Below are 25,792 nucleotides of genomic sequence, written 5' to 3'. Positions count from 1 at the left end.
CTCCTTCCCCGTCACCCACTGTTCGTGAGGGATCTGCGCCACTGTGCCACTGCACCAGCACGAGCTTCACCAGCGGGACCTCCTCCACCAGGCCGGCCCTCAGTTGAGAGGACGTTGCTGGTCCTAGAAGAAGCTCTTCCCCGCTGTAGAGCTGCTCCTCCTTGCCCCGGTGGCAGATGCTGTCGTCACACCAACACGCCGTGGTGCCCGGCTGGGGCAGAGGCTCCTCCTGGACATGCACGCTCTGCACCAGCTGGACAGCTGGGCTCGGGCACGCAGAAGGACAGGATCACAGAGGTAACAGCGGCCACCTCCAGGATACGAGCACTGGGTTCTGCAGCGCCCCTACACTGGCTCCAGAAACGTCTTGGGCTTGGGCTGCGAGGGCTTGCTGCGCCCCAGCTCCGCCTCTGCGCGCACAGCCCGGAGACCTCCAGTGTCCACGGTCACTGCTCCACCACAGCACAGGCGACACACGCATCCCCCGCCCTGGGCCCGGTGCCAGGGGATCCCCGAGGGGCATATTTCTTTAACTCCTCCTCCCTTTACCCAGTGGCCCCAGACTCCGTCCTGGGGAGTCACCCTGTGCCCTCTACCTGCACCCCAACTACTTGCACCAAACTCGAAAGGACTCGCTCCAATTTCCATTCCCACTTCCCTCCCCACACCCAATGCCAAGGCCTCCTCCCATCACACACAAGCTGGCTCGGGGATGCTTCAAAGGCACCCAGGGGGGAAATACACGAAGACTACCCAAATGAGAACAGGCAGAGGCTATTCACCCGGAGCTGGCTGTGGCGGGGAAGTCAGCCACCACCACTTTGCCTGGCAGAGAGGCAGAGGCAGGCAGGGCTGTGGGAAGCTTTATAGCAGACAAAGGGAGACTGCAGGTGTGCCCAGATTGGAGGCTGTTAGCTGGGGACACTGGACCCAAAGGAAAGCATCCTGTATGATTGGTTTGGGGAACATGCTTGGCTTTCTCTGGTTGGTCCTCAGTTGGAAGCACGAAGGTGGGGAGCAGACGTTAGGGAAGCTTGCAGGTATCGACTGAATCGTGACCCTTCTGGGTCAGGTGGCTGCAGGAGTCACTGTTCCATTTTTATATGTGGGCTGGCCATGATCCATTTGCATACTGTGTCTCACCCATCATCCCTCCTGTTTCCTTTGATCACAGACTCTTTTCCAGGAGAAAACTGCTGATAAGAGTTCTTATTAATAGCATCTAACCCTCAGTTCTGTAATAAAGACTGGTTGCTCAGTTCTTTGATTTTAAAATTGTAAAACCAGCTTCTACAGCCTCTCCTTAGTTCTACTGTAGCTCAGACAGCCAGTGGTTATGGAAAACCATAGATTGTCTATACACTCGCCACATATTCTCATGAACAGCAACTTTAAAACTGAATACGCCCCACATACAAACCTCTGTGTCACACAAGGGAATGAGGTGGGGTGTGGTAGACATTCTGCGTCCAAAAGTTTAGTAATAATCCAGTGTCTGTACTCACATGGCCTCCCAAATTCATTTCTGTTATTCATTTTTCTGTTCCTGAATTTTCACCACAGAGAGTAGAGAAATAGGCAACACTCTGATACTCAGAGCTTTCGAGCAACTTTGCAAACTCTTCCATCATTGAGGAGTGATGGAAGAGTTTGGTCCCCATTTTCTCTCTCTCCCTGATCTAGTTCAGCAGCAATGGAATGGTCCTCTGGGGATCCTTTGGTTGCTATTTAGTTTGTTCCGTCAGCTGTTTATTAATCTGTAACTTCCTGTTAAGATGCAGGGTGTGCTTTTTAAAGAAACCTTACACAGCATAAGTTTTATTTTAGTACCGGACATGCTAATATATAAAGAGGATCTATGAGGGTTACTGAGTTCTCTAAGCTATTTTCTCCCAGCAAAACTTGTGAACATTCATTTATGGGCCCGGCACTGTTCTGTGAACTGGTGGTGCAGGAATGAATGAGATAATCTCAACTCTCAGACGTGTACCATCTACTCCCGAGAAACAGGTGTAACAAAGTGTGGTAAGTGCAACCAGAGCTGTTCCAGGTATCGTTGGAGGTGGGGGGTGGTGGGGGGAGGCAAAGAAGGAACTGGAAACTTTTAGGGGAACAGACAAGTGAGAAAGTTTTCATAAAAGAGACTGTAGAATGGAACCTAGGAAAGATTTTTTCAACTGGTAGATAAAATAACCAAGATGTCACATTCTGGTGATAGCATGGGGAAGACAAGAGCTTTGAAGGCAGGGAAGTTATCTGAAGATTATTTAAGAGGCTGGTACAAAATGGTTTAGGCAAGAGTTGATGAGGGCCAACCTGAAGACATAAGAGAGGGGATGGAGAGGAAATTTGAGATGATTTTTACAATAGAATGAAACAGTGGGAAGTGAGGAAGGAGGAGTGGGGTGAAGGTTTCTGGTTTGGCGCACTTGGTGAATGGTGCCATCATTAAATAGAATGGAAGAAAAATAGGTAAAGTTGGTAAGCTGGGGGAGGGCCGTGGAGACCTTGGTTTCACATTTGGACCTGCTGAAGTGCAAGTGCCACATGGGGACATCATTCGATCTTTGGACATCCAAGTTTCTAGTTGGAGAAAGAGTTCTGGGCTGGAAATACATATTTCGCTAATATCTAACAATTTGGAAGCATTATTAAAGAGAGAGTTTTCTGTTTATAGTACTTGAAAAATGACTAGTGCTTCAAAAGTATATATAGTCTTTATTTTAAAAAATATTATTCAGGCAAAATCTAAGAGCATTCTGGATTATAGCATTTTGTTTTAATGGTGTCAATTTTTATGTGGGGGTCAGGGATGTCAAGGGAAGAGGGGAATAGGATCTACAAATAGACCTTTGGGTGTTAATACTGACATTAAAGGTGTTACCATTTCAGTACTAAAGATTTAAAAAAACTACTCTGATAAACTACGGAAAACTGTATAGTTGCATTTAATCTTAGAATACTATAAAATGAGGATTCTACTCCAACAGTGTTTTTGCTAGTTCTGAGGAAGTGGGTAAAAATGTGAAAGACATATCTTTTTTTACTCTACGAAGTGAAATTTTCAAGAATACCTTTATGTAAAAATGTCTTTTGCATCTAGGAACCTAACCTAATCCTAACCTTAACTCTAACCCTAAACTATAGCCTTGAGTATAAAATTAACACTAACTCTAGCATATATGCTAACCCTAAGCCTAACCCTAAATCTCAGCCTCATCCTAAGCTGAACCCTAACCCTAACACTAACCACAAACCTAACTTAACTCTAACTCTTAACTCTACACACAACCTTAACTGTAACTCTCTACATTGCACTAGCCCTAACTGTAGGCTTAACTCTACCTCTTGTCGCTAACCCTAACCCCAACCCTAGAATTGACTTGTTTAGGGGTAGACCGATTGGGGAAAATGTTCTTAAAGATTCTAGTAACTACATAATTAAAACTGAGAAATGAATTTCAGATTAAATGAGGAATCCATAAGCAGATCTTAGCAGACTATCTTTAACAACATATTACAATTAAGTAGCCTGACCTTTCTGAGAGAGATAACCAAAGGTCTGGGTTAGATGTCTGCAAGACGTTCTTGCTTCTGAGCTCTGACCCCTAATAAAGGGTGCTACAAAAAGTCAGTGAATTTCTCTGAGAGACAAGATTCAAACTGAGAGTGCATTTGCATAGACTTCGCAAGATATATACTAACTTTAATCCCAGTTTTCTAGGATACCCCCAAAGTGTAAGAATTTTCTACTCCAGAAGAGTTCCAGAAGACTGGAGCCTCACTGGCTCTTCCACTTACAGAGAAATCCCAATGTGACCCCATAAAGACCTTACCAGCTAGGACCCCTCTCAATGAGACTAGCAGTCATGGCAATGTGCAGTGGTAGGCTCTGGGGGTTAGAGGTGTAATATCAGATACTGTATTAAATTTAGAGGTTTCACAGCCAACCTATGGATAGATGATTAACATACATAATATAATGAGACAATATGATGGGACAGAACATAATTCAATGCTACATTATGTGATCTAGACCTAGATATTGAAATGGCCCAAGATGACAGATATTAGTGGACAAAGTGAACAATATTTTCTCTCATTTGTGTAGCACTGAGCAGCTTACTGAAACTCTGCAATACATATTAAATCCTTCCTAGGATGCTGGGAGGTTGATAGGGCAGGTATTAGTATAATTATTCTTATTTGCCTACACAGAAATAGGTTCGGCAAAATTAATTATTTGCCCTAAAATTCCCCAGCAAAAGTGGCAAAGTACAGACTTGGACTGAAGTTGAACAATTTCATGTACAATGGGAAGTTCATGCTATTTCCTGGAATCAGGAAGGCTGGAATGGTGCTTTAGAGGATTGAGTGAAAGTTGAAGAGATGAGGGGACACGAAATAGTATTCTGAATGGGGGAAGTGACATAAGTAGACGTCAGAGAGTTGGCAATGGGATAGTGAATGGACAGACAGGTAAAGGTGGATGATGAAAGACTGGAAGGGAAAGTGAGGCTTTGAGAGCCTGGCAGAGGGGTTTACATTTCACGTAGGGTTTCACAAAGAAGTCAATGAAATTTTTGAACTGGACAGCGACATACGAAGTCACATAAGTGACATCTGATAGTGGTGTGTAGGGGGAATGTGAACAAGGTGGCCTAGAGGCTCTCCGGGTGGCTTTTGGCCATGGGTGCAACAAAGGGACCGGAATGGGGTGGCAGGAATTCTTATGAAATGGAAATAAGGGCCGGGCATGGTGGCTCACACCCATAATCCTGGCACTTTGAGAGGCCAAGGTGGGAGGGTTGCTTTAGGTCAGGAGTTGGAGACCAGCCTGAGCAAGAGCAAGACTCTATCTCTACAAAAAAATAGAAAAATTAACCAGGCATGGCGGTGCATGCCTGTAGTCTCAGCTACTCGGGAGGCTGAGGCAGGAGGATCAGTGGAGCCCAAGAGTGGGAGGTTGCAGTGAGCTACGATGACACCATTGTACTCTAGCCAGGGGACAGAATGAGACTCTGTTTCAAAAAAAAAAAAAAGGCAATTGAAAAGATAGACCAGATTTGATAGAGTATGAGAGATGAGGAAAGTGAATATATCAATGAATTTCAAATTTCAAATAACTAGTTATTATGGCCTCAGGCAAGTCACACAGTCTCTCTGAGACCCTCATCTGAAAAAGAAATGTGATGGCAGCCGTTACCCCACAGGTGGCTGAAACTTGTTACATATGTAGAACTATTACATGAAATTATTGCACTTCATGAAGAAGGGAAATTTTAAAATGGCAAGAAAGATGTTCTCAATAACATTAAATAATGAAAAACTGGGAAATATCTAAATGCTCTACTACGATGGGGGAAGAATTAAATTATGAGTATTGTGTAGAAGTTAAAAACCACATTGGAATAACAGGGACTTAAATGCTCATAATATAAGGGTAGGTGGAAAAAACAGAACAAAATACTATCTAAATATTATTAAAAATAAATATATAAATGAAAAAAATGGACTGGTTAAGAGTGATTATCTCTGGCTGATGGTAATGTGACTGATTTGTATTATTATTTTTGTACGTTGTACATTTCTGGAATTTTAAAATTTTGTACCTTGAGCGTTTGTTGCTTTTATAATAAGAAAAAAATATCTGGGAAAAAAGAAAAAGAAATGAGATCAACTACTACTGTTCAAAATCTTTATATGTTTTGTGTCCCTTATAACTGTTTCAGAATAAAATAGCACATCATGGGTAGAGAGGTAACATTCTTCTCTGACTTAGTAAATATCTGTGGAGTGGAATAGATTGTGAGACGTGGCAAAGATGAACAGGGGACCTTCAAAGAAGAGACAGAACAAAGAAGAGAAAGGGAGATAAAATACTACAATAGCTAAGCAGAGATACATGCCTTAACGGAACAGAAATCAGAGTCCTTTTTGGTGAGGTAGTCTGACCTTTGGGAGCTGTTTACAGCTTAGATAAATACAATATTAACTCCGGAAGCAGATAAGAATCCATTTATATCAAAACTGCAATGTTTCATTCTACAGAGTATGTCATTAGGTTTGCTAACTTCAAGGGGGCCTTAGCTGGGTTTCCTCTTGGTTTTCCATTAGGACTGCAAAACGTTTTCAATGGATGTGCATTCAGGCATAAATAAAAATCCACCATCCAGTGACATTATGAAACATTTGTGTGTTGAGAAATTTTTATGAATGTATATGTAATTAAAGAAACTATTTCTAGGAAATAAGACTAGAAATAAACTATTTCTAGGAAATAAGGGAAGTTTTCAATTATAACTTCCCTTGGAGGAAGTTATAATTGAAAACCAATAGGATAATTATCTTAGAATCTTGATATTGATCCATAGTCATTTGTTTTTGTGCTTGGTGAACAGATAATATGACACAACAGAGAATAATACGGAGTAATAAAACTGTCTTGGGCTCAGAGTTTTCTGCTAAATATGTTATTTCAAATAACCTTGTATTATCTTTAACAAAATAATCTCTGACTAAGGGAGCTTTCCTTTTGATTTATCTTTGATTTTATTTTATTTTTACCTATGTATGATGATGTTGTCTTCCCACCAAATACATGCTACTCAACGTTCAGGAAACTCTCCCCAAATATTTTTTCTCTTTCCTACGATTTATATTGGCTTTGCCCACGTTCACCGTCACTCTCTGTTCTGAATGTCACTGCGCCGTGTCACTAGATAAAATACACCAAAAATCCCTGAAACACAATAAATGCCAAATCTGGAAAGAGTCAGGGTGCAACTTCTCAGGTTTTCTTTAGAGTCAGCTCGTTATTAGTTTCTGGGTACAGCCACATGTGCTAATTTTCCTGCCTGTGCTCACATTTGTAAAAATGGCATAAAAGAACAGTCATTAGTGGAAGAACCTAGATTTCTCGCTACCCAGTGTCTGTGGTTCTTGTCTATATTTTTTGTGCCAATTGAACAAAACAGCTCCCTACAGAGATGGAGGATTTTTCCCAGTTGTAAGATATTAATATTTTTTTCAATATAGGTTGTCAAAATAAACACTCTAAGTTCGTTTGTTTATATCACTGTAGAAGAAGCCAGAACACAAAAATTCCCATGTTGATGCTAATTTTTTTTTTAAAAAAAGATGAACCTCATTACAGTATGTTTGTTTGCATCTTTAAAATAGGAGGAGGAAGGAAACCATTGCTGGAAAGGAAGGACAGAGGGCAATAACAGAATGAGACCTTGTTTGACCTTATTTATAGAACTGAAATAATGAGGTCTAAGATGACTTTTTTGTTGCATTGTCTTCTCATCCCATATTTTAATCTGAATGACTGTCAAAATAAACTGCGAGTCACCACACCGTATGTAATCGGTGTGACATTTGGGGCACCATAAGAGGCCACTGTTTCTCTAACTTTAGCTAACTGGTGCACTTCCTGGAGCATGCTTTGGACTAGCTGTCAGAGCCAAAGGGGTCTGATTACCCTCCAGCTCCTTTTAGAATACTCTCCCTTTCTCTCCCTCTCTGGCTAGCAGAGGAGTCCCTTCCTGCACTTATATTATTGCTGCACTGAAAAAAAAAAAAAAGCCCTACTCTCTTGCCAAATATATACAAGCAGAGAGCTAATAGGATTAGCTATGTCTATTGGAAGAAACTTTCAAATCACACTGCAATCGATAATTCCTAATGTGTTTGGTGATATGTACATTTTACACCTTTTCCTTGACAAGTGAGCCGAGGATTGTGTGTTTTTCATCCATGGCTTGGAGTCTAGGAGAGAAGGAAGATCAGGAAGAAAATAACTTGAAGATTTTACAGAGAGGAGGGATTGGGAGTTCATTGGAATAAGCGAAGTCAACAACACCAGGAAGCTTAACTGTATGCATTTTACGTTTTAAGTTTCAGATATAACGTCAAAACTAAAGAGGAACCTCTCCAAGGAACTGACAGAGGCAAGCCTGGTAAGTTTTTGCCTAAGATTTAAACTTTCATCTGGAGCAAAACACTAGCAAGAATGTATTTTAGGAAGAAATGTTTGGGTGCTTAAAAATTCTATCCTTCCTATATCTATAACTATGTAAAGATAAGAATTATCACATACTGGAAGAAGTGATTGGGGTATTTTGCTAGGTTGCTTTGGAGCATGTTTTCCTTTAAAGGAAGGATAATCAAAAAAATACTCTCAGTTCTACCATCTAAGTCTACTCTAGCATAAAATCAAATTACCAGTGGCATGGTATTTGAGCATTTATGTAGGTTGATGACTTGTGAATTATGCTTTCCTTTCAATATAGTCTGAAATATTGACTGGTTGGATATATAGAGTTTTCATGAACATATATTGAGGGGTATTTTTTTGAAAATAAAAAACTTAAGTCTATCTTAATTTGGGAGCTCTAGTTCCATTAAAAAATGGAATAGAAACTTTGCTTCTTTGCCTTTTATTTAATAATATCTTATTGTTAAAGAGAAGAAATCACAGCAAAAGCATTGAGTTGATGGCAAATACATTTTAAGGAAAATTGTAAACAGTAAAAGTGTTAAAATAAGATGCCATCTATTCCAAATGTCCAAAGCTGGACATTTAAACTTCAAAATACTGAGTTAGAAAAAATACCTTTTCCTTTCTACTTATCCATACAAATTTCCTCTATTTTTATAATTGACCCCACTAAGTTAGCTTTTATATGACCCTTTGTCCTAATGGAGTGAGTGGAGAAATACCTAAATGTGAAATCATTGCAGTTTATTAAATGTCAAAGGGAAACTCGTTAATCAGGCATATCGGATAACCAATTGCCAGGCAGAGCAGTTGCTAACAACAGGAAATGTCAGTGTTCCCTTTGAAGACAACTGATGACCACACAAAATGTGTAAGTTTATAAATAATTAGAAAAAAAATTAGAAAGTTACTATGTGTCCTAAGGAGAATAAATAATATGATTAGTGCCGTTGGTAACAATGACTAAGTATCAGTGTGTGAGAAACTGTGTAGCATGGAGATGCCATTTCAGCCAAGTTCCATAGTCCCAGTCTGATCACTGGGCAGGATATAAATGGGAGTCAGATTTAAAGGACGAATATGGGCTGGCAGGGGTGGAAGTGACGAGTGGCAGGACTGTCTGGGGAGCATTTGATCCACTTTTGTGGCTATGAACTGAAAAGACAAGCTTCTCAGGGAGAACTTTTTCAATCATGATATGTGAATTTTGGGGCACAGGGGGGAATAGAAGGTTTTATTTATTTATTTTTTTCCTTATTCACATGCCAAGCCTAATAAATTTAATTTTGCCAACACTCAAAATGGGAATGTCTAAAATTTCGTCCTGGGAATTTCATTTCCCTGAGACAAGGGAAGGAATGGAACCCTTCCAGCCTCTTATTTCTCCCTGAAAGGAGGAAATGAGATTCCCAGGAAGGGACTCTGGCCAAATTAGAGAAAACCTAAGAGGTCTATGGGATTCTAGAGCATCCATCCTTGGGTGGGTCTAAGAAAGCCCGTGAACTTCCTGCAATGTTATGCAGACTTGCTGATTCAAGAACCCCTCTGTGATATGAGTGGAATGTTTGGAGGAAATTACTGGTGCACGTGGAAGAGGAACAAATCTTTGAACTAAGGCCACCGTGAAAGCCAGGGCTCTGCTACTCCAGTACTTACACCCCATATCTCAGGATGTTCATGAAAAGAACTTCTCTGCTTATGCTTTGTAAAGGGTACCTGTGTTTGGAGAGAGATAGGAGAAAAGGCTTCCTACCCTGTGTAAACCAGTACAGCCCAGCCAGGGAGATCTAAGAATGCCCTAACTGCGCTATTCTCACTCAAGCTGTGATAAACAGGGTCTTTGCCATGCAAAGAGGCGAGGCTTGCTGGGGAGGCTCTGAGTTGGATCCAATAGGGCTGAGATGAAGACTCAAGTAGAGAATCAGAATCCTAGAGCATTAAGATCCTAGCCAGGAAGAAAGATGTGTGCAGGAGGAAACTTGAGGATCAAAGCAAGGAGGGAAGTTAGAAGCAAATAGAGTCAGAAGCAAAATGGAGTGGTTGGAGAGAAGGAATCATGATGGATAATTCTGACTTGGTTCTTCCAACAGAGAGTGTGCATTGGCACACGGGGTGAGCTGGGCATGGCCATGGTGGCCTAAAGGTGCTGCACTGGTTTGGGCAAGTCATTTCCCTGATACTATGGCTCTGCAAGCTCTGCTTAACATCTTATATTATGGATTAAAAGCTAGCTAAGAAATATTCTATTCCAACTCCCTCATTTCATACACATGGAAAATAAGCCCAGATATTAATTCAAGATTTAATAATAAATGGCAGAGCCAGACCAGACCCTGTCTGCTCTTCCCTAGTCCATGGAGTGGTCAGCTTTGCTGCCACTATCTGCCTTGAGATCCTTGTGCCCAATCTCCTGAGATGCTTGACCCTTGTTTATATCTGTCACCACAAGAAGCCCCAAACTCCTGTGTCACTAGTTAATCTCCTGTATCTATTCACCATACAGTTCTGCACATCTCTCTTTCCCCCCATTTCTCAAACTTCTAGAAGTCATGGGTCATCATCAGCTGATTTCCCCATTGCTCACACTTTTTTTTTCTGCAATGATCCTTTCACTGCCTAACTGAAACCTGCATCTCCTCTGAGGACCTGCTGCTCCTGCAGCTGTCTCACATAGTGGGTGGGGAACATGTCCTCTGTTTTCCCCATTACTCCTTACACAACATTTCTCCCTTATCCTAAAATCTCCTGGCTTAGAATCCCATGCTATCAGACTATGCCATCACCCTGCCTCTCATTGTCAAAGTCATCAACTTGGATCAAGTGCATAGTAAGGCTTAACATGTCAAGTGCTACCTTGACATCTTTGAGCCTCACAGGGCTCCAAAGGGCTAACCAGGAGCTACTCTGCTCTTACCAGATATGCTCCCAACCCAGAGGGGGAGCATGTCCAACTGGCTGCCTTATCAGCCAGACCAGCCACACTCCACCTGATCCTCAACCTTATGAATTTCACTTTCCCTACTAGCCTGTGAAATTATCTGAATAAGCAAGTCAGGTGCTTCTGTGGGAACCAGGGGCACTTCTCCCTCTTGGTAATACAAAGCCTGCCTCCCCGAGCCCCTGCTGGTCCACTCCATTTCTGAGAGCAGCCCCTGTGTGGCCCCGTTCAGTAAGGCACGCAGTGTCCTCCTCCCCAGGGCTGTGAATACAGGTGACTAATAAACTGTCGCCAGCCCCATCTGTCCAGTGTTAGGTGTCTTGTGTTCAACCACCTCCTTCCCCAATGGGGTGAATAGGAGATTATCAGACTGGTGAAGCCCCCTCACTTCTGGGTCACCTTCAGCTCCTGAATCACCATCGCAGCCAGGATTCAACTCCAAAGTAATGCACTTTCCCCAACCCTACTGCTCCACTGTGGTTTCGAGAAAAGACCACGGGAGCACACAGCAGATGAGCATGCATGTATATGAGACACATATTATGCATACATGTAGGTGATATTCACTATAGACATAGTTAGGAAATGTACACACTCATCTCTGGTGCCTTTTAACTTTTTCTATAACCCGATTGCTGGACCCTTTGCCTGACTCCCGGGCACTCGCCCAGTGTCTTGCTTTTGCAGACGTCCTTACCCTCAGCAAGCATCGTTCCACTACTCAACTTCTCTGAGCTTCAGTCTTCACATCTGGGGAGCAGAAATAATCATATTCCCATCATGAACTCACTATGAAGATTAAGTAAGACTAACAGCTACCACTCACTAAGTGCTTGCTACATACCAGGCAATGTTCCCAGCAAGTTACAAAGAGTAATTTATTTAATCCTCACAACAACCCTATGAGTATGAGTAGGTATAAGTGCTGTCACCATGATCACCTAATGAGTGAAGCAGATGAATGCCAGAGATAAAGTGACTGTCCGAGGCCATGTCGCTAACAGGGCAAAGGTTCAAACCTGGGCAATCTGGCTCTATGAGTCATTATAACATTTCATCTATGCTGTATTAAAAAACTATTCTGTCTCTCAAAGATAGCCTCTAAAATAAGATAATAGTAAAAATAAACTACCATTTACTAAATGTGAACTTGTGCAAAACACCATGCTCACCATGCTACACTGGTCTCTCCCCGTAGGCCTCCAAAACCTCACAGCATTATTATAAGGGTTAAATGGCATGAAAAGTACCCACACATAATAGAAGATTAATAAACATTAGGTCTGTTTTCCACTCAGAGATAACCAGTATTAATATCTTTAGATAGAAACTTCTATAAGTTATTCTATGCCTATTTACAAATAAGTGAAAATAGATATTATACATTCTTTTTTTTAATCTTCCCAAATATCATTACTGTCTTTCCATGTCAGTATTCATCAACAACATGCATTCTCAATGGGTTTGATATCATCCCCAAGTTGGCAAAAATTGAGTCTTTGGGATGAAATAACTTAGATATTATGATGATTTGTGCCCCCCCTCTCAAAGGAACAGAGTATGTAAAAGATATATATCTGTGATCTTAAAATTTTATGGCTTGTGCCTGCAATCCCAGCACTTTAGGAGGCCAAGGGAGAATGGCTTAAGGCTAGGAGTTTGAGACTAGTCTGGGCAACATAGCAAGACCCTGTCTCTCGAAAAATTTTAAAAATTAGCCCGGCATGATGGCATGCACCTGTTGTCCCAGCTAGTCAGGAAGCTGAGACAGGAGGATCAAGTGAGCCCAGGAATTCAAGGTTACAGTGAGCTATGATCATGCCACTGCATTCCAGGGCAACAGAGCAAGGCTCCATCTCAAAAAAAAAAAAAAAAAAAAAAAAGAATTCATAGGGAAGAGTGAATGGGTAGGAAGGAACAATTAGGAAAAAAAAGTCTAAAAAGATACTTTAAAGGGGAAATAATGAAAACAATAATAATAATGTTTGACAAACATCGATCTACGGCATCATTTTATATAATAGGACAGTATTCTTTTGCATGAACATACAATAATTTATTTAACTGACATTCTCTTACTGAAAACTGAGGATGTTTCCAACTTTTAGCCCTATAAACAATGCTGCAGTGAACATCCTTATAGTTAATATTTTGTGCATTTTTAAAACTTACTTCATTAAGAATTATTGCCAAAAGAGGAATTGAAAGCCAAAGGATATTTCAAGACTTCTGAAACATGGTCAAGCCTCTCTACTTCAAGCAGTTTTCAAGAGAAATTTTCAATTCAAGTGACACACAAAACCAGAGGAGACATTTCTTCATACAACAAGGGCTACTAAATTCGATATTAGTGCGAAATTGTCTTTTAAAAAGTCACTACACATAACTTTTCTCAAAATGCTTTTGTCGGCAATGTTCTGAAACATATTTTCACTTAAAACACTGCATTGTCAGTAAGAAGAACTTCCTTCCTCAAGTAACTCGATGGTGATGTATGTGTGCATTTCTGTTAGGTAACCAGAGCATTCAATAAGCTCAACTCAAAATGATTCCAGCTGAAAACAACTTCATTCTTTCCACCTACTGTACCTTTAATTCACTGTTTCTTCCCAGAAACTTGTAGACTCTCAGCTGGATCCTGTAGCTTTTCTAGGCCCTCTTATTCTTATGGAACAAAAAGTCTTCTCTAACTATTAGTTTCAGTAAGAGCCTCGTTTTAATAACCAAATGCCCAATCAAGTGACATAGTAAAATCTCAAGTCTCATTCAAAGGGGAAGCGTCCCCCTCCCCTGGGCCTGCTGTAAGCTGGGAAGGCTGTCATGGGGTGGCCTGCTGTCTGGGGCACTGGGATATTGTTTCACTCTGGTGTGATGAGACACACAGACACAGAAATGACTGTCATGGAAAGCGATCAAGAAATGTCCACTCACAGTTCCCTAGAAGCAGGAGGCATGCCACACAGGGCCACACGGGGAAACATGGGGCAGGTCACCGGGCAGAGAGTGCAAAGGGGAAATGTGGGCTGCAGCCTTCACTGTGACTTCTGTGGAATTGGGCAGGGCAGCGTGAGCTGGCTTAGCGTGGCCAGTTTGAATAATTTCAGCAGGCTCTGGGGGATGGGGGATGGGGGATGTCTCCAGTCTTCTGGTATCCGACCCTGGCATGGTTAGGGCAGGGGGATAGTGGCCCAGAGGGTGGCGGGAAGGTAGTGGGGTTTGGGGCTATGGATTGCTTGGTTTGCACATGCTCCCAGGGCAGTCGTGTACTGTCCTTAGGAACTAGCTAGCCCCTGAAAGGGGGAAGGATCTCCAGGGTCTGCAAGACCCCAAATGTCAAAGCATCAGAACTATAGAAAGTAAAAAGGCATGATTAAGACACTTCTGGCCGGGCTTGATGGCTCACGCCTGTAATCCTAGCACTTTGGGAGGCCGAGGTGGGCGGATGGCTCCAGGTAGGGAGTTTCAAACCAGTTTGAGCAAGAGCGAGACCCCGTCTCTACTAAAAATAGAAAGAAAGTTAATTTGCCAACTAAAATATATACAAAAAATTAGCTAGGTAGGGTGGTGTGTGCCTGTAGTCCCAGCTACTCGGGAGGCTGAGGCAGGAGGATCTCTTGAGGCCAAGAGTTTGGGGTTGCTGTGAGCTAGGCTGACACCACAGCACTCTAGCCTGGGCAACAGAGTGAGACTCTGTCTCAAAAAAAAAAAAAAGAAACTTCTGCTTTCTCTCTTCCCATCCTGCTCTCCTGCCTGACCCCTGACTACCCAACACCCACAGACAGTGAGTCTGGGGGCTGACTCAGCCCAGGAAGGTGGGGGAAGTAGGGAGGCAGCCGAGCTCCTAGTGACCTCCAAGCTGATCTGTCGTGAGCGCTCTCTGAGTGTGGGACATTCCCACAGCCAATTCCTGTTCTGGGTGATGGGGATTTATTCTGAGTGAGGAATCCCCTCTGGGGACCTCCAGCTGAATTCCAGGGAGGTAGATCTGGACTTTCCTGGCTGGCCATTTTCAACCTTTTCCAACCCTCAGCCCCTGCAACTAAGGTCTACTAGGAGGTTCCTTCTGCTGAGATGAGTGAAGTGGGTGTGCTTCTAGAATGAGACCTTTGAGAAACATCCCCTTTTGTACATGACCACGTGCAGCCGCCATCTGTGGGCTGCCCCATTGACCCGAGGGAAGCAACGTGCACCCATGGTCGGGCATCGGTGGAAGGTAGTGGACCCCAACACACCACATCAGGCTGATCTCACAACACCAGCTTTCTGCCGGCTCTCTGTGTGGTCCTACCTAAGCTCTCTCCCACTAGGGTGGGGGTGAAGCATCCCCTCCTCCTCCCTCATGGTGGGGTGAGGGTGGCAGAGGGGCAGCATAGCACACCACAACTCAACCCAAAGAAATCCCTCTCTCTCTTCCTCTTCACGTTCAGATGGGCTAAGCTTTGTGAAGACCATTTCTAGCTCTTACCTTGCCTAGACTGTCTTCAAAATTTGACTGTTAAATGGATTATCCAATAATGGATAAGCTAATAATGGATTACTCAGAATCCATTATTTTTTCTTCTTTGACATAAAACCGAGAAACAAAACAAGTCACATCCTGATATCCTGTTAAAATTAAAATTAAAAATAAAACCCACTAAAGAGAAAGGGGAAACACCTATTAAATGCATGAAATGTGCTGAGACTTCAAAAGCTTTCAAAGGAAAATCAAGTAAACCATCTAAAAGGTGAGCCAAATGCTAATTTTTTAAAATAATCAAATCATAGCATGAGTTAGTTCAGGTATTTCTTCTGTATCAAAAGTATATAACTCTTCATCTGTCTTGGCAACTCAAAAAGAAAAAAAAAAAAAAGAAAAAAAAAAAAGTATATAACCTGATGTTTTTATTATTTGTTACTACTTCAATTAAGAACAGAGTTTGATGCTATTTTTAATATGACAGAATAAAATTATTGGATATTATATCCAATGGCCATGCTTTTTGGGCCTTGACAATATCAAAAGGTAGAAATTAGCAGTTTCAAAACCTCTTTCAAGTCTCAACTTTCTTTAGACAAATTTGATTGGCAAGTTTTTTTTAAAAGGGACACTATGTTGACTCACAAAATAATTTCTATCCAATGGTTTCTTTGACATTCCCATTCAGAGCCAAGCTTACAACAATCAAGGAAGATCTGAGAATAGTAGTTCCAGTTTTATTCTAAGAGTGTGTTTGCTTTTGGTGGTATTGTTTTTATTATTATCTTCATTTGTACTGACTAGATTTTTTTTAAAACTTAATTTTATAGGAATAGTTAAAATTTCATATCCATTAAATAAATGTTGGCTAGAAATTTCAGGTACTACATCTCATTTTTTGTAAACTGGGTGTAAGGCAGTCAGATAACTTTAAATTACAGATGATCTGTATAAAATCAACCAACATCTCTTGAGTTCCAGAATTAATTTCTAAAACTTGAGCTGTGTTTCAGCTACCATTCTTGAGTTTCTTTTTAAGTTTAAATTTACTAAAAATTGGGCTTTTTTTTACTTTGTAAGCAAGGATCAAAATCTGCTCCAGTTATCTATTTGATGCATAATATATAACCCAAGGCTTAGTATCTCAAAGCAATGACTAGCATTTAGTATTCTTCATGGTTTTTGTGGGTCAGGAATTTGCAAATGGCTCAGTGGAGTACCTCTGCCTCATGGTCACTTATGTGGTCTGATGGTGGCTGCCATGGATCGACAGTGCTCTGGGGCACCTGGGCGTTGGTGAGCCATCCCTCTCTCCACGTGGTCTCTCCACATGGCTAGTTTCTGCTTCCTCATAGCATAGCAGCCTCAGACTTCTTACATGGTGGTTCAGAGCTCCAGGTGCTAGCTCCTCTCAGTCTAAAGACTTGCGAACTAAAGAGACAACTTATCCACCCTCTGCATGTGGAGCCTACGGGAGGTGGGACAGAGTAAGATAATCACTAGAGATGCTCCCATTCATAAAGAGGGAAACAGGAACCACACAGCAATTGCTGGCTCATGAGATTCTGAAAACATTCAAGCACATGTTGCAAGCACACGTTCTTGATTAGGGCTCAGACTCACTACCCAAGGAGTGATCTCTGCAGCTCTTGGTTCTGCCCTTTAGGCTCTTAATTCCTCCTTTGAATAAAATGTAGCACATGTGTGCAGCTGAGTAGCTTTCCCTTCCTGCTTCCTATCTGTAAAAGTTTGTGGGTCCAAAGTTCTCATTTGATTTTATAATGTTTCTATCCTGTCTGTCCCAGTGGATGCTGTTTCTGCTAGTACAATTCTCTTAAAAACTGTGAGTTTCTTATGAACCATATTGTGTTATTCAGTATGAAAATGGCAAAATGCTTAAACAGAAATTTTCAGAAAAGATGCAAATGGTTCTTAAACCATATGAAAAGAAGCTTATCTTCACTCAAAGTGAGAGAAATACAAATTAAAATTCACCAAGAGAGCATGAAGGGGGAATTCTAGACTGTTGGTATTAATAATTTTCTGTTTCTTCACACATATGCTGGTTACACAGGTGTGTTTTGTTTGTGAAAAGTCACTATCTGTACACATACGTACACTTTTCTGTATGTATGGTATATGTCAGTAAAAAGTTAAAAAGCAAACTGCACTGAGATACCATGTCTCACTTATCAGATAGGCAAACGGCCCAAAGCCAGAGAAGGGGGTAGGGAAGCAGACACTCTAATCCATTGCTGGTGAATTTGCAAACTGGTGCAACCCCCATACAGGGGCATTTTGTAATATTTAGCAAAATTATTTATCCATCCATCCAGCAGCCCTCAACTTCTAGAAATCTGTTAACATATCTATCTATGCACGGGCAATATGTCCAAGGCTACTCACTGCAGTGTCATTTGGAATAGCAAGGGACTGTAAACCACCCAAATAGCTATCACTATGAGTCTGACTGCTATTTACTTTCACCAAAAGGATTACTATGTAGCTGTAAAAGGAACTGAGAATGATCTCTATACACTGCTATTGAGTCATCTCCCCTATATATTGTAAAGTTTAAAATTGTGAGCTATGAAACAATGTTAAAAGAGGGAGCAAGTGAAACAATGAGTTTATCCATAGTTGCAAAAAGAAACAATGAAGAATAAATAAAACTAATTGAATTTGGTTACCTATAGGGAGGAAGGGAACAGGATAGAGGGGACAAGGATGAATCTCGTTTTATAATCTTTACTTCAGAAACATGAAAATGTCTTACATAATTTTTAAAAATTAAAAAGCACCTTTAAAATTTAATAAAAACCAAACCAATGTTCCAAACTATCTCAAGTTCATGAAGTTTACACTGAGGGTGACACAGTGACCATAGAATATGTCATCCTAATTGGGGCACTTCTGAGGGTGAAAAGTAGTCATGTTAATAATTACTGCAGGACAAGAGGTATAAACTGAACTGACCTGGGCCAGCTTAGGTTGGACGTTATTAAGGAATTACTCTTAAATTTTGTTAGATGTAGTAATATCAGTTACAGATGCATATGGAGGTTTTTACTGAAACCAACCCCCGCCCCACACCGAGGGACAATTATGCATGAAATTATTTGACTATTTTCTCCACCTTTGTGTATGTTTGAAAATTTCCTTAATACTGTTTGTTTTGTTTCATTTTTTTCAATTTAGAAGGTTGCTGTTCAACTCAAATGGGACCTCTTATATTCTCTTGATCTCCTCGATTAGAACACACTAATTTTTCATTATTGTCATAAAACCATATTTATATTAATGCTTCCACCACAGTGAAAGCCACTAAAAATGAAACAATAAAAAATTCACTTTAAATACTATATCTGTAACCCACATTGTATGATTATGTATTCAATTGTAACCCAATGCAGTGAGAAAACTATAGAATGTGATCAGAGAATGAATCCATATTTAAAATAAATGTTGAAATTTGAAAATGGATCTAGAAAAGTCCCCCCCACCCCTTTCTTCTTCCTTAATGTAGAGGGAGCTTCTTTTAATTGTTTCCTGGTACCACTTTGCCTCTGTTATAACTTCCTTAAGTTATTCTCTTCCTTTTTCTGTGCAGTATTTCTGTTCCTAAAAATCTTCTTCCCTCCTCTTTTTGCTTCACTTTTCTTGATTCATGTCCTTTGTGTCTACTTTGTCTTTCTCTCCATCCTCTTTGCCTTTCTAAATATGTTCTAGATTATATTTTTTTGTGCATGAGGTTTTGCATCAACTGTTCTTAATCTGCAAAGTGATTGGGATATTTTATCTTTCTTCTCCCAAAACTGAATTGCTTTGAGTTTGCATAAAGCCCTTAGATGGTCTTTCTAAACACCTGGGTATGGTCAGTAGATCTTCACAGGAAAAAATATCCCCACCATTAACATGACAGACCACATATTTGGGGTCCTGTGAGGTTTTTAGTTTCTTCCCAGATATACTCCAGGAGACGCCTGTAGTTTGCCTGAGACATAAACTTTTACACTGAACTATGCAATCCTTACTTACAAAAAAATTTCATTCTTCACCCTTCACATTCTGAAGACCGAATGGCAAAATGCTGCAATACTTTAGAGTTTTTATAGAATTATATATTTTGTGACAATTACAAAAAAGTGGACTGTGACTCACAGTTTTCCTAGAGCCATAGTTCAGGGGAGTTCATGAATAGTATGAACCGAGTAACATTTTGATAGATGAAGTCTCAACAGAAGCTGATAATTTAGAGTTTGAGAGGGAATGACAGCAAACATCAAATCCCTCTAGAGTTTATATCTCATGAGTAGCTTTGTAGTTAGTTTGTTCCATTCCATATATGTACATATGTCTGAAGAAGTTTTAATGGGAAGCTTTTGATTAACCACAATCCCTGCTTGCTTTTAAATAGGGAGTTTAATATCTTTAAAATTTTGACTTTTATTAATAAATGACCTCTCTGAAAAGAAAAACACCTCACAGATTTCTTAAGCAGAAAATACTGGCCAACTATCAGAGCAGATAATATTTTTTTATCACTCCCAGAATGATAAAAACAGCAGCTAACATTTCTACAAGTACTTGCTTTCTCATAAACACATTGCTAAGTGTTTTACGTAGCTTGTAAATAACTTACATTAATTGTGTAATTTTCACAATGAACTTCTGAACTAGAGACTTTAAATAGTGAATGGAGATAAAAATAAATTTGCCTCAGTAAATAAATATATTTGGAGAGAAATAAATTTGCCTTAATATTCTCATGTGTAAAATGGGTATATCCAATCAATTTGATGGTGGGAAAATAATGAAAAGCATAACTAAATATCTTTAAATTATTTTTTCTGAACAGATATTTTGAGAAATTATTGAATTGCTTGGCTAAAAACTCTCTTTGAGTGGGATTTTATTTTAAAATGTTCAGGAGAAAAATGCTTTGACCCATTTAATAAGTTTCTTAGGACTAAAAGTTACCAAGATAAGCAAACAAATTGTTTAATACAACAAACGAATTGAAATTAAAGAGGGGAAGCACTCAAAGGAAGTTAGTAATATATAATAATTGCCAGGGAAACTCTTTCATGATAGAACAAAAGGAAGACACAGGAAAAAATAGTGTATGCTGTAGTTTTTCTTCTTTTTATATTTTTCTGTTAGCCGTAAGGCAGAAAGTACTCAGAGACTTGGAGCAGAGAGGGAGAACAGTAAGCTTTCTCCTTGAAAAGAAGATTCGGGGAATTTAGATTCCTGGGATAATTAGGAGAGAGATACAGACAAAGTCCTAGTAATTAAAGTAAGGAGGTAATTAAAGGCCTGACAGCTAAAGCTATAAGCTTTTTCATCAAGCCAGATTGTGATGTATATTTAGTTTCTGTGTCTGAGGTAATATCCGATCTTAAGAAAAGGTTCCCAGTAAGTCTTTTCTTAAAGTCAGAAAAATTAAACATGAATTCTAGTTCTTTCACTACTAAAATATACCTGGTTGTTTGAGTTTCTTCAAAACTTGCTCTGATATTAGCTTATGTGAGTTATGAGAGAATTAGTAAATATTTCTCCCTTTCTTAGTATACTTTTAGTAAAGAATGATTGGCTGAATTGTGATTAGGTATTATACAACATTTCTCAGCTGGAGAGTATACACGATCACCTGTGTATCCAAACTTCAAAGCATTATTCCTTACCTGCTGGAAGGTTCTCTACTGGAAACATAATCAGTGTTTTAGGCTAATATTCAAACTTTTTGTGACAGCACACACTTCGGGCTTAAAAATTTGTAAAGGACTGTTACATATGTTGGGTCAATGTCTATATGGTAAGCTGAATATTTTCCCATTTCTAACAAAACTCTAGTTTTCTAGAGCTTACTGTTTTCTGAGCTTTGTAGGAAGCAGCCAGAAAATAGTGGATATCATCTGGTGCTCTGCTGAGACTTGTTCCTTTGGCTCTCAATTTCATTTGGCATTATTTTCCTCTTGCCTGTGCAGAAGCTGACAATTTGAGCCGAGAAAGGGATATCAACATAGCACCTAGGGTAGCACTCTGCTTTCCCATTTGAGCCAAACAAGCAGGACACGGATACCCCAGATGAGGTTATGACAAGGTCTCTCAACAGTCTGTGCAAAAGAGTCCATGAACGTAGGTAATGATTCCCCTATGTTGGACCAATGTTACTTTTGCCCCCATGACAGCCATTGAGATAAAACCATGTCCCAAGTTCAGATCTGAGGTGCCAATCAGCGGTGGTTTCTCTTTCAGACAAAAGTGGTGACAATGACCATCATTATGCTTCAGCCTCACTTCTTCTCTCCTTATTTTATCGTGTCATTTTACCAGGAAGAGTAGTGATGAGAGGAAGACACCTTACATAAATAGGAGTTATTATTTTCTTTTCTAAGCTTAGCTCCTTAGAGACCAGTTTTCATAATATCCCTTGATCTCCTACGTAAGCTCATTTGACTCCTATTCCCGTCTACGTTAGTCATGTCTGCTTTTGGCAGAAAGCCAGGCTTCTTAGGTTACTCAGAAAAGAAACTATGAGGCATCTGTTGCCTCAGTTTCCCTTTTGTCTACTTCCAAAGTTACCATATATAATGAGGTCTGTCAAGAAAGTATCCAGCCATGTAATATGAAAACTAGAGACATTTATGGAAGAAGGTACAAGCTAAAAGAAACATTGTACATAGGACAATGACACCTCGGTCCCCTTCAAAGTAGGCACCTTGGGACCTCCCACAGTTGTCCCACTGTCTGTTAACCTAAACCATACACGTGTGTTCAACATTCTCAGGTGTTCTGCTTGTTGCAGGCCTTCCAGAATGTGGATCACATTCATCAGATGATCGACCATCTTTGAAGGGTTTCTGCCACACTTTTATTTGCACTGCACTCATTGCATCATCTGCAAAAGCCTTCTGAATCATCCCAGTAGTTTCCGTGGGGGGAATGTTCAGGCTTAAGTCAAACTTTGATGCAGGTTAGTTGCTCAAGTCGCTCACTTTGAATGAGATGGCCACACAGTACACATGCTCACTCAGTGGCGTCTAGCGCCCCTGCTGGCTACTACAGCGACGTAGTCATTGTTCACGCATGCGCATCCCAGTCCGCTCTCCTTGGCTGCCAGGTTACCTCGGTGTGGCACAAACCGTTCTCCTTGTGCAACGATGGCTGGATACTTTCTAGACGGCCCTCGTATGTTCATTCATCCTTGCCTGTGTCCTATGTGGGGAAAAGGAATCCTTAATTTCTTTCCAAAACAATATTTTTTTCACTTTTCTCACTTTCTCTGGGGATTTATTTAATAATTTTTCCACTGTATTTCTCTTTTCTGTTTATTCTTTTCTCCCTGCCTATAGGCATGTTTGTTTCACTGCCAAACTTCTTGTAAGAGCTTTCTCACCTCTCATTTAATTCTCAATCCCATGAACCTGGTTATGGTCCTCACCACTGGGCTGAAATCAGGACAGCAAAGGTCACCTGTAATCACCTAACTGCCAAATGCAACATACTTCTGAGTGGCCACTCCCTGGACCTCACCACAGGTGATGTTTCTGGAACATCTCCCTTGGGTTTGTGAAGCAGCTCTCTTCTTCTTTCTTCTCCTTCCTCTCTCTCTAATCTCACCCACACCTCAAATGTCACCCCCGGTCCTCTTCTGGGGTTGATGTTAATTGGGGTTGAGAAGATGGACTTAGCAATGGCTCCTACCATATTCTTCCCAGAGATACTTCCAGCCATGGGTCATCCTTGGTTTCCATTTTCCCCTCTTCACTAGGATATGAGAGAACTTAGAATGCTTCAAAATACATGACACTCAAATCCAGAAATCGCCATTTTTGTTTCCCTTCTTGCCTTCTCTAATAAAGGAAGGAAGTTACTTTGGGTGACAAAGGCCTTGGCCATTCTTTTTGGCACATATTGGCTATTGGAATGGGTCAGAACACAGAGGGTTTTTATGAGGACAGGTGAAAATTTAGAGCAGTTCTTGTTTTGGGGCCCTTTAGATTAACTCGAAATAAAATTCTGAACTACATTGTGCTACATAGAGTCCATGTGCCTCCCTGTGTCTAGTCTCTCATCAGAGGACAAGGCAGTATACTCCACTCCGGTGAGTCATTGTATAACATATATTTGAGACACAGGTACTGTATTTTTTTATTTAGAAAATTGTGATACTTATTACAAGCTACATTATACCTCATTATGTCATTGAGAAATGTTCAGAAAATCACCCAGAAAGTTTTCCTGCAGTCTCCAAGTAGAAGGCTTCTCCAAAGTCAGATGACTTATTTATGCTACAGATTTATGTGTGGACACTGTAGTGACTTGCCTACTTCTCATTTCAGCAAAGTCTTCTTCTTTCTTTCTTCCTCCTCCTCTTCCTCCTTCTCCTTTCTTCTTCTTCTTTCTTCCACTTCCTCCCTCCACCTCCTCTTCCTCCTCCCTCCTCCTCCTCCCCCTTCCTCTATCTTCTTCTTCTTCCTTTTCTTTCATTTCTTCTTGCTCATGGGACTATTTTACTGGAAACCATTAATAACTCCTAAAAAATTTCACTTTCAATTTTCTTGCAAAGAACAAAAGACATCTGTGCAAATACTCAACTGAAAAGGAAAAACTTCTCAAAAGGAGCAAAGAAGCCTGAAAGAAAATGGAAAACTTGGGTCCAATCTGAAGGCCCTGAGGAAGAAGAAAAGTAGAAAATCCATTGGAAGTTCTAGTAATTCCAAAGGTCTTCCCAGCCTTCATGATATCTGTAAAGAAATAAACCTAATAGCCCCAGGCAGGTAGCTGAGAGTTTAAGAGTTTTAAAATCCATTTAATGTTGCTCTGATCACATGTCTCAGTAAAGTTTATTTCCAGCACTTCTTAAAAGCCCAATAGTCCAATGTGCTGTTTTTCTTTTCTTTAGCAGAAGTCAAGTCACAGATTATATAAGGCTCAAATGGTCTCTTGGTTTTCCTTTGTGTGGACTTAATTTTTAGAGGAATGTGAACACGCTTGATAATTTTCCAAGGAGCATTTATTTACAGTCACGTTTTTAGGTTGTAAAAGCTTTATCCAAAGACTATTCCCTTACCACCTTATTTTCTACTTTGTATGTGCTAGATTGCTTCAGGGTTTACACTGTAATAAAGCATAGCTCTGATTTAAAATGAAAGTGCCTTGGGTGGGAAGCAGCTGATCATGTTAACAATACTATATATTGTTTATTCTTTCCTTCAGTTTCCCAAATATTCCCATCCATTTATATTCCAACAAAAAGTGCTTGTTTATTTCTTTGAGTTTAGTTTTGCTTTACATCTCTTTTTTGAGTTGGAGCACTCACTAATTACTGTAGGAGTTTCACTTGCCCATTTTAATCAAATGTCATTGAGAGTCTGACATGACATAGCATCCGCCCTTTACAATATCAACAACACAGATGCAACAGCTTTTTGTCAGAGTCTCATGTTTCTTCAGAAGTTAAATGGCAAACAGCAGAGAATTCATCCTGTCAGAGTTCTGTTTTCAGTGGAGGACTCTAGGATTTATGTTTTAGGTATCTGTGGACACGGTAATTCCAAAATTATTTATCTTGATGAATAGCAGACCTGGGCACAAAAAATGTGTTATTTGGCAGTTTCCTTTTGCTTAATTCATAATGAGGTTACTGTAATCAGTAATAAATAATAACAGAGTTTTTCTCAAACTTTGCCTTGTATCAGAATTGCCTGGAGGGCTTGGTAAAAATACAGATTGCAGGGCCAAACCTTTACAGTTTCTGATTTAGTGATTCTAGGGAAGCCCAATCATCTGCATTTCTAGAAAGTTCCGAGATGGTGCCGAAGCTGCTGGTATAGAGATTGCACTTTGAGAACCGCTATTCTAATTACAGTGTTACAGTGTGACAATTACACTAGGTGATTTAAACCCGTGTCTATTTTCACTCTCTGCTTATGCAAGAGAAACTGAAAGATTAATGTGGAAAATTACAATTGTGATGAACACATACTGAGAAAAATTATATATTTAAAAACCTAAACACACACAAACACCTAGTATCTGCTATGACTTCAGCACATACAATATACCTGAGCCTAAAAGGCCAAATTGTTTTTTGTTCGCTGATATGTTGCTATGGAAAAAATATGTCTCTGGTTTCACCTTTGCAAATGGACCATAAGATTTGGTGTCAGGAGGCCACTGCTGGGACTTCAATCTGGTTGGTCTATTTAACACCACAATATTTCATTAACTACCATCTACCCAGATGGAAAGATTGTATCAGTAGCTTCTCCTATAGCCAAGGCACAGGACACTAAGTGTCTTTCTCTGACAATTTTACCTTTGAATTCAAACACAACTAGGATTCCAAGAGTCACCATTCGAAGAAATGGGGTGAGCATAA

General features: G+C 40.3%; 1 long non-coding RNA gene across 3 annotated transcripts; it reads left to right on the top strand.

Moving 5' to 3' along the window:
* Positions 1-1,848: 1,848 nt before the first annotated feature.
* LOC142864086 (uncharacterized) lies at positions 1,849-25,575 on the top strand. 3 transcript variants are annotated; one of them, XR_012914677.1, is made up of 4 exons: positions 1,849-2,025; positions 7,903-7,964; positions 22,761-22,946; positions 23,978-25,575. It is a non-coding gene; the product is annotated as an uncharacterized LOC142864086 (long non-coding RNA). The 3 variants fall into 3 exon arrangements; XR_012914678.1 differs by lacking the exons at positions 1,849-2,025; positions 7,903-7,964 and adding an exon at positions 15,860-22,596 and having other exon boundaries at positions 23,978-25,574; XR_012914679.1 differs by lacking the exons at positions 1,849-2,025; positions 7,903-7,964 and adding an exon at positions 15,877-22,596 and having other exon boundaries at positions 22,867-22,946; positions 23,978-25,573.
* Positions 25,576-25,792: the final 217 nt, after the last annotated feature.

The sequence above is a fragment of the Microcebus murinus genome, chromosome 24, assembly GCF_040939455.1.
Source record: "Microcebus murinus isolate Inina chromosome 24, M.murinus_Inina_mat1.0, whole genome shotgun sequence".
NCBI classification, from domain to species: Eukaryota; Metazoa; Chordata; class Mammalia; order Primates; family Cheirogaleidae; genus Microcebus; species Microcebus murinus.
The sequence above is the reverse complement of the archived record's forward strand: the minus strand, read 5'-3'. Positions and strand labels throughout refer to the sequence as shown.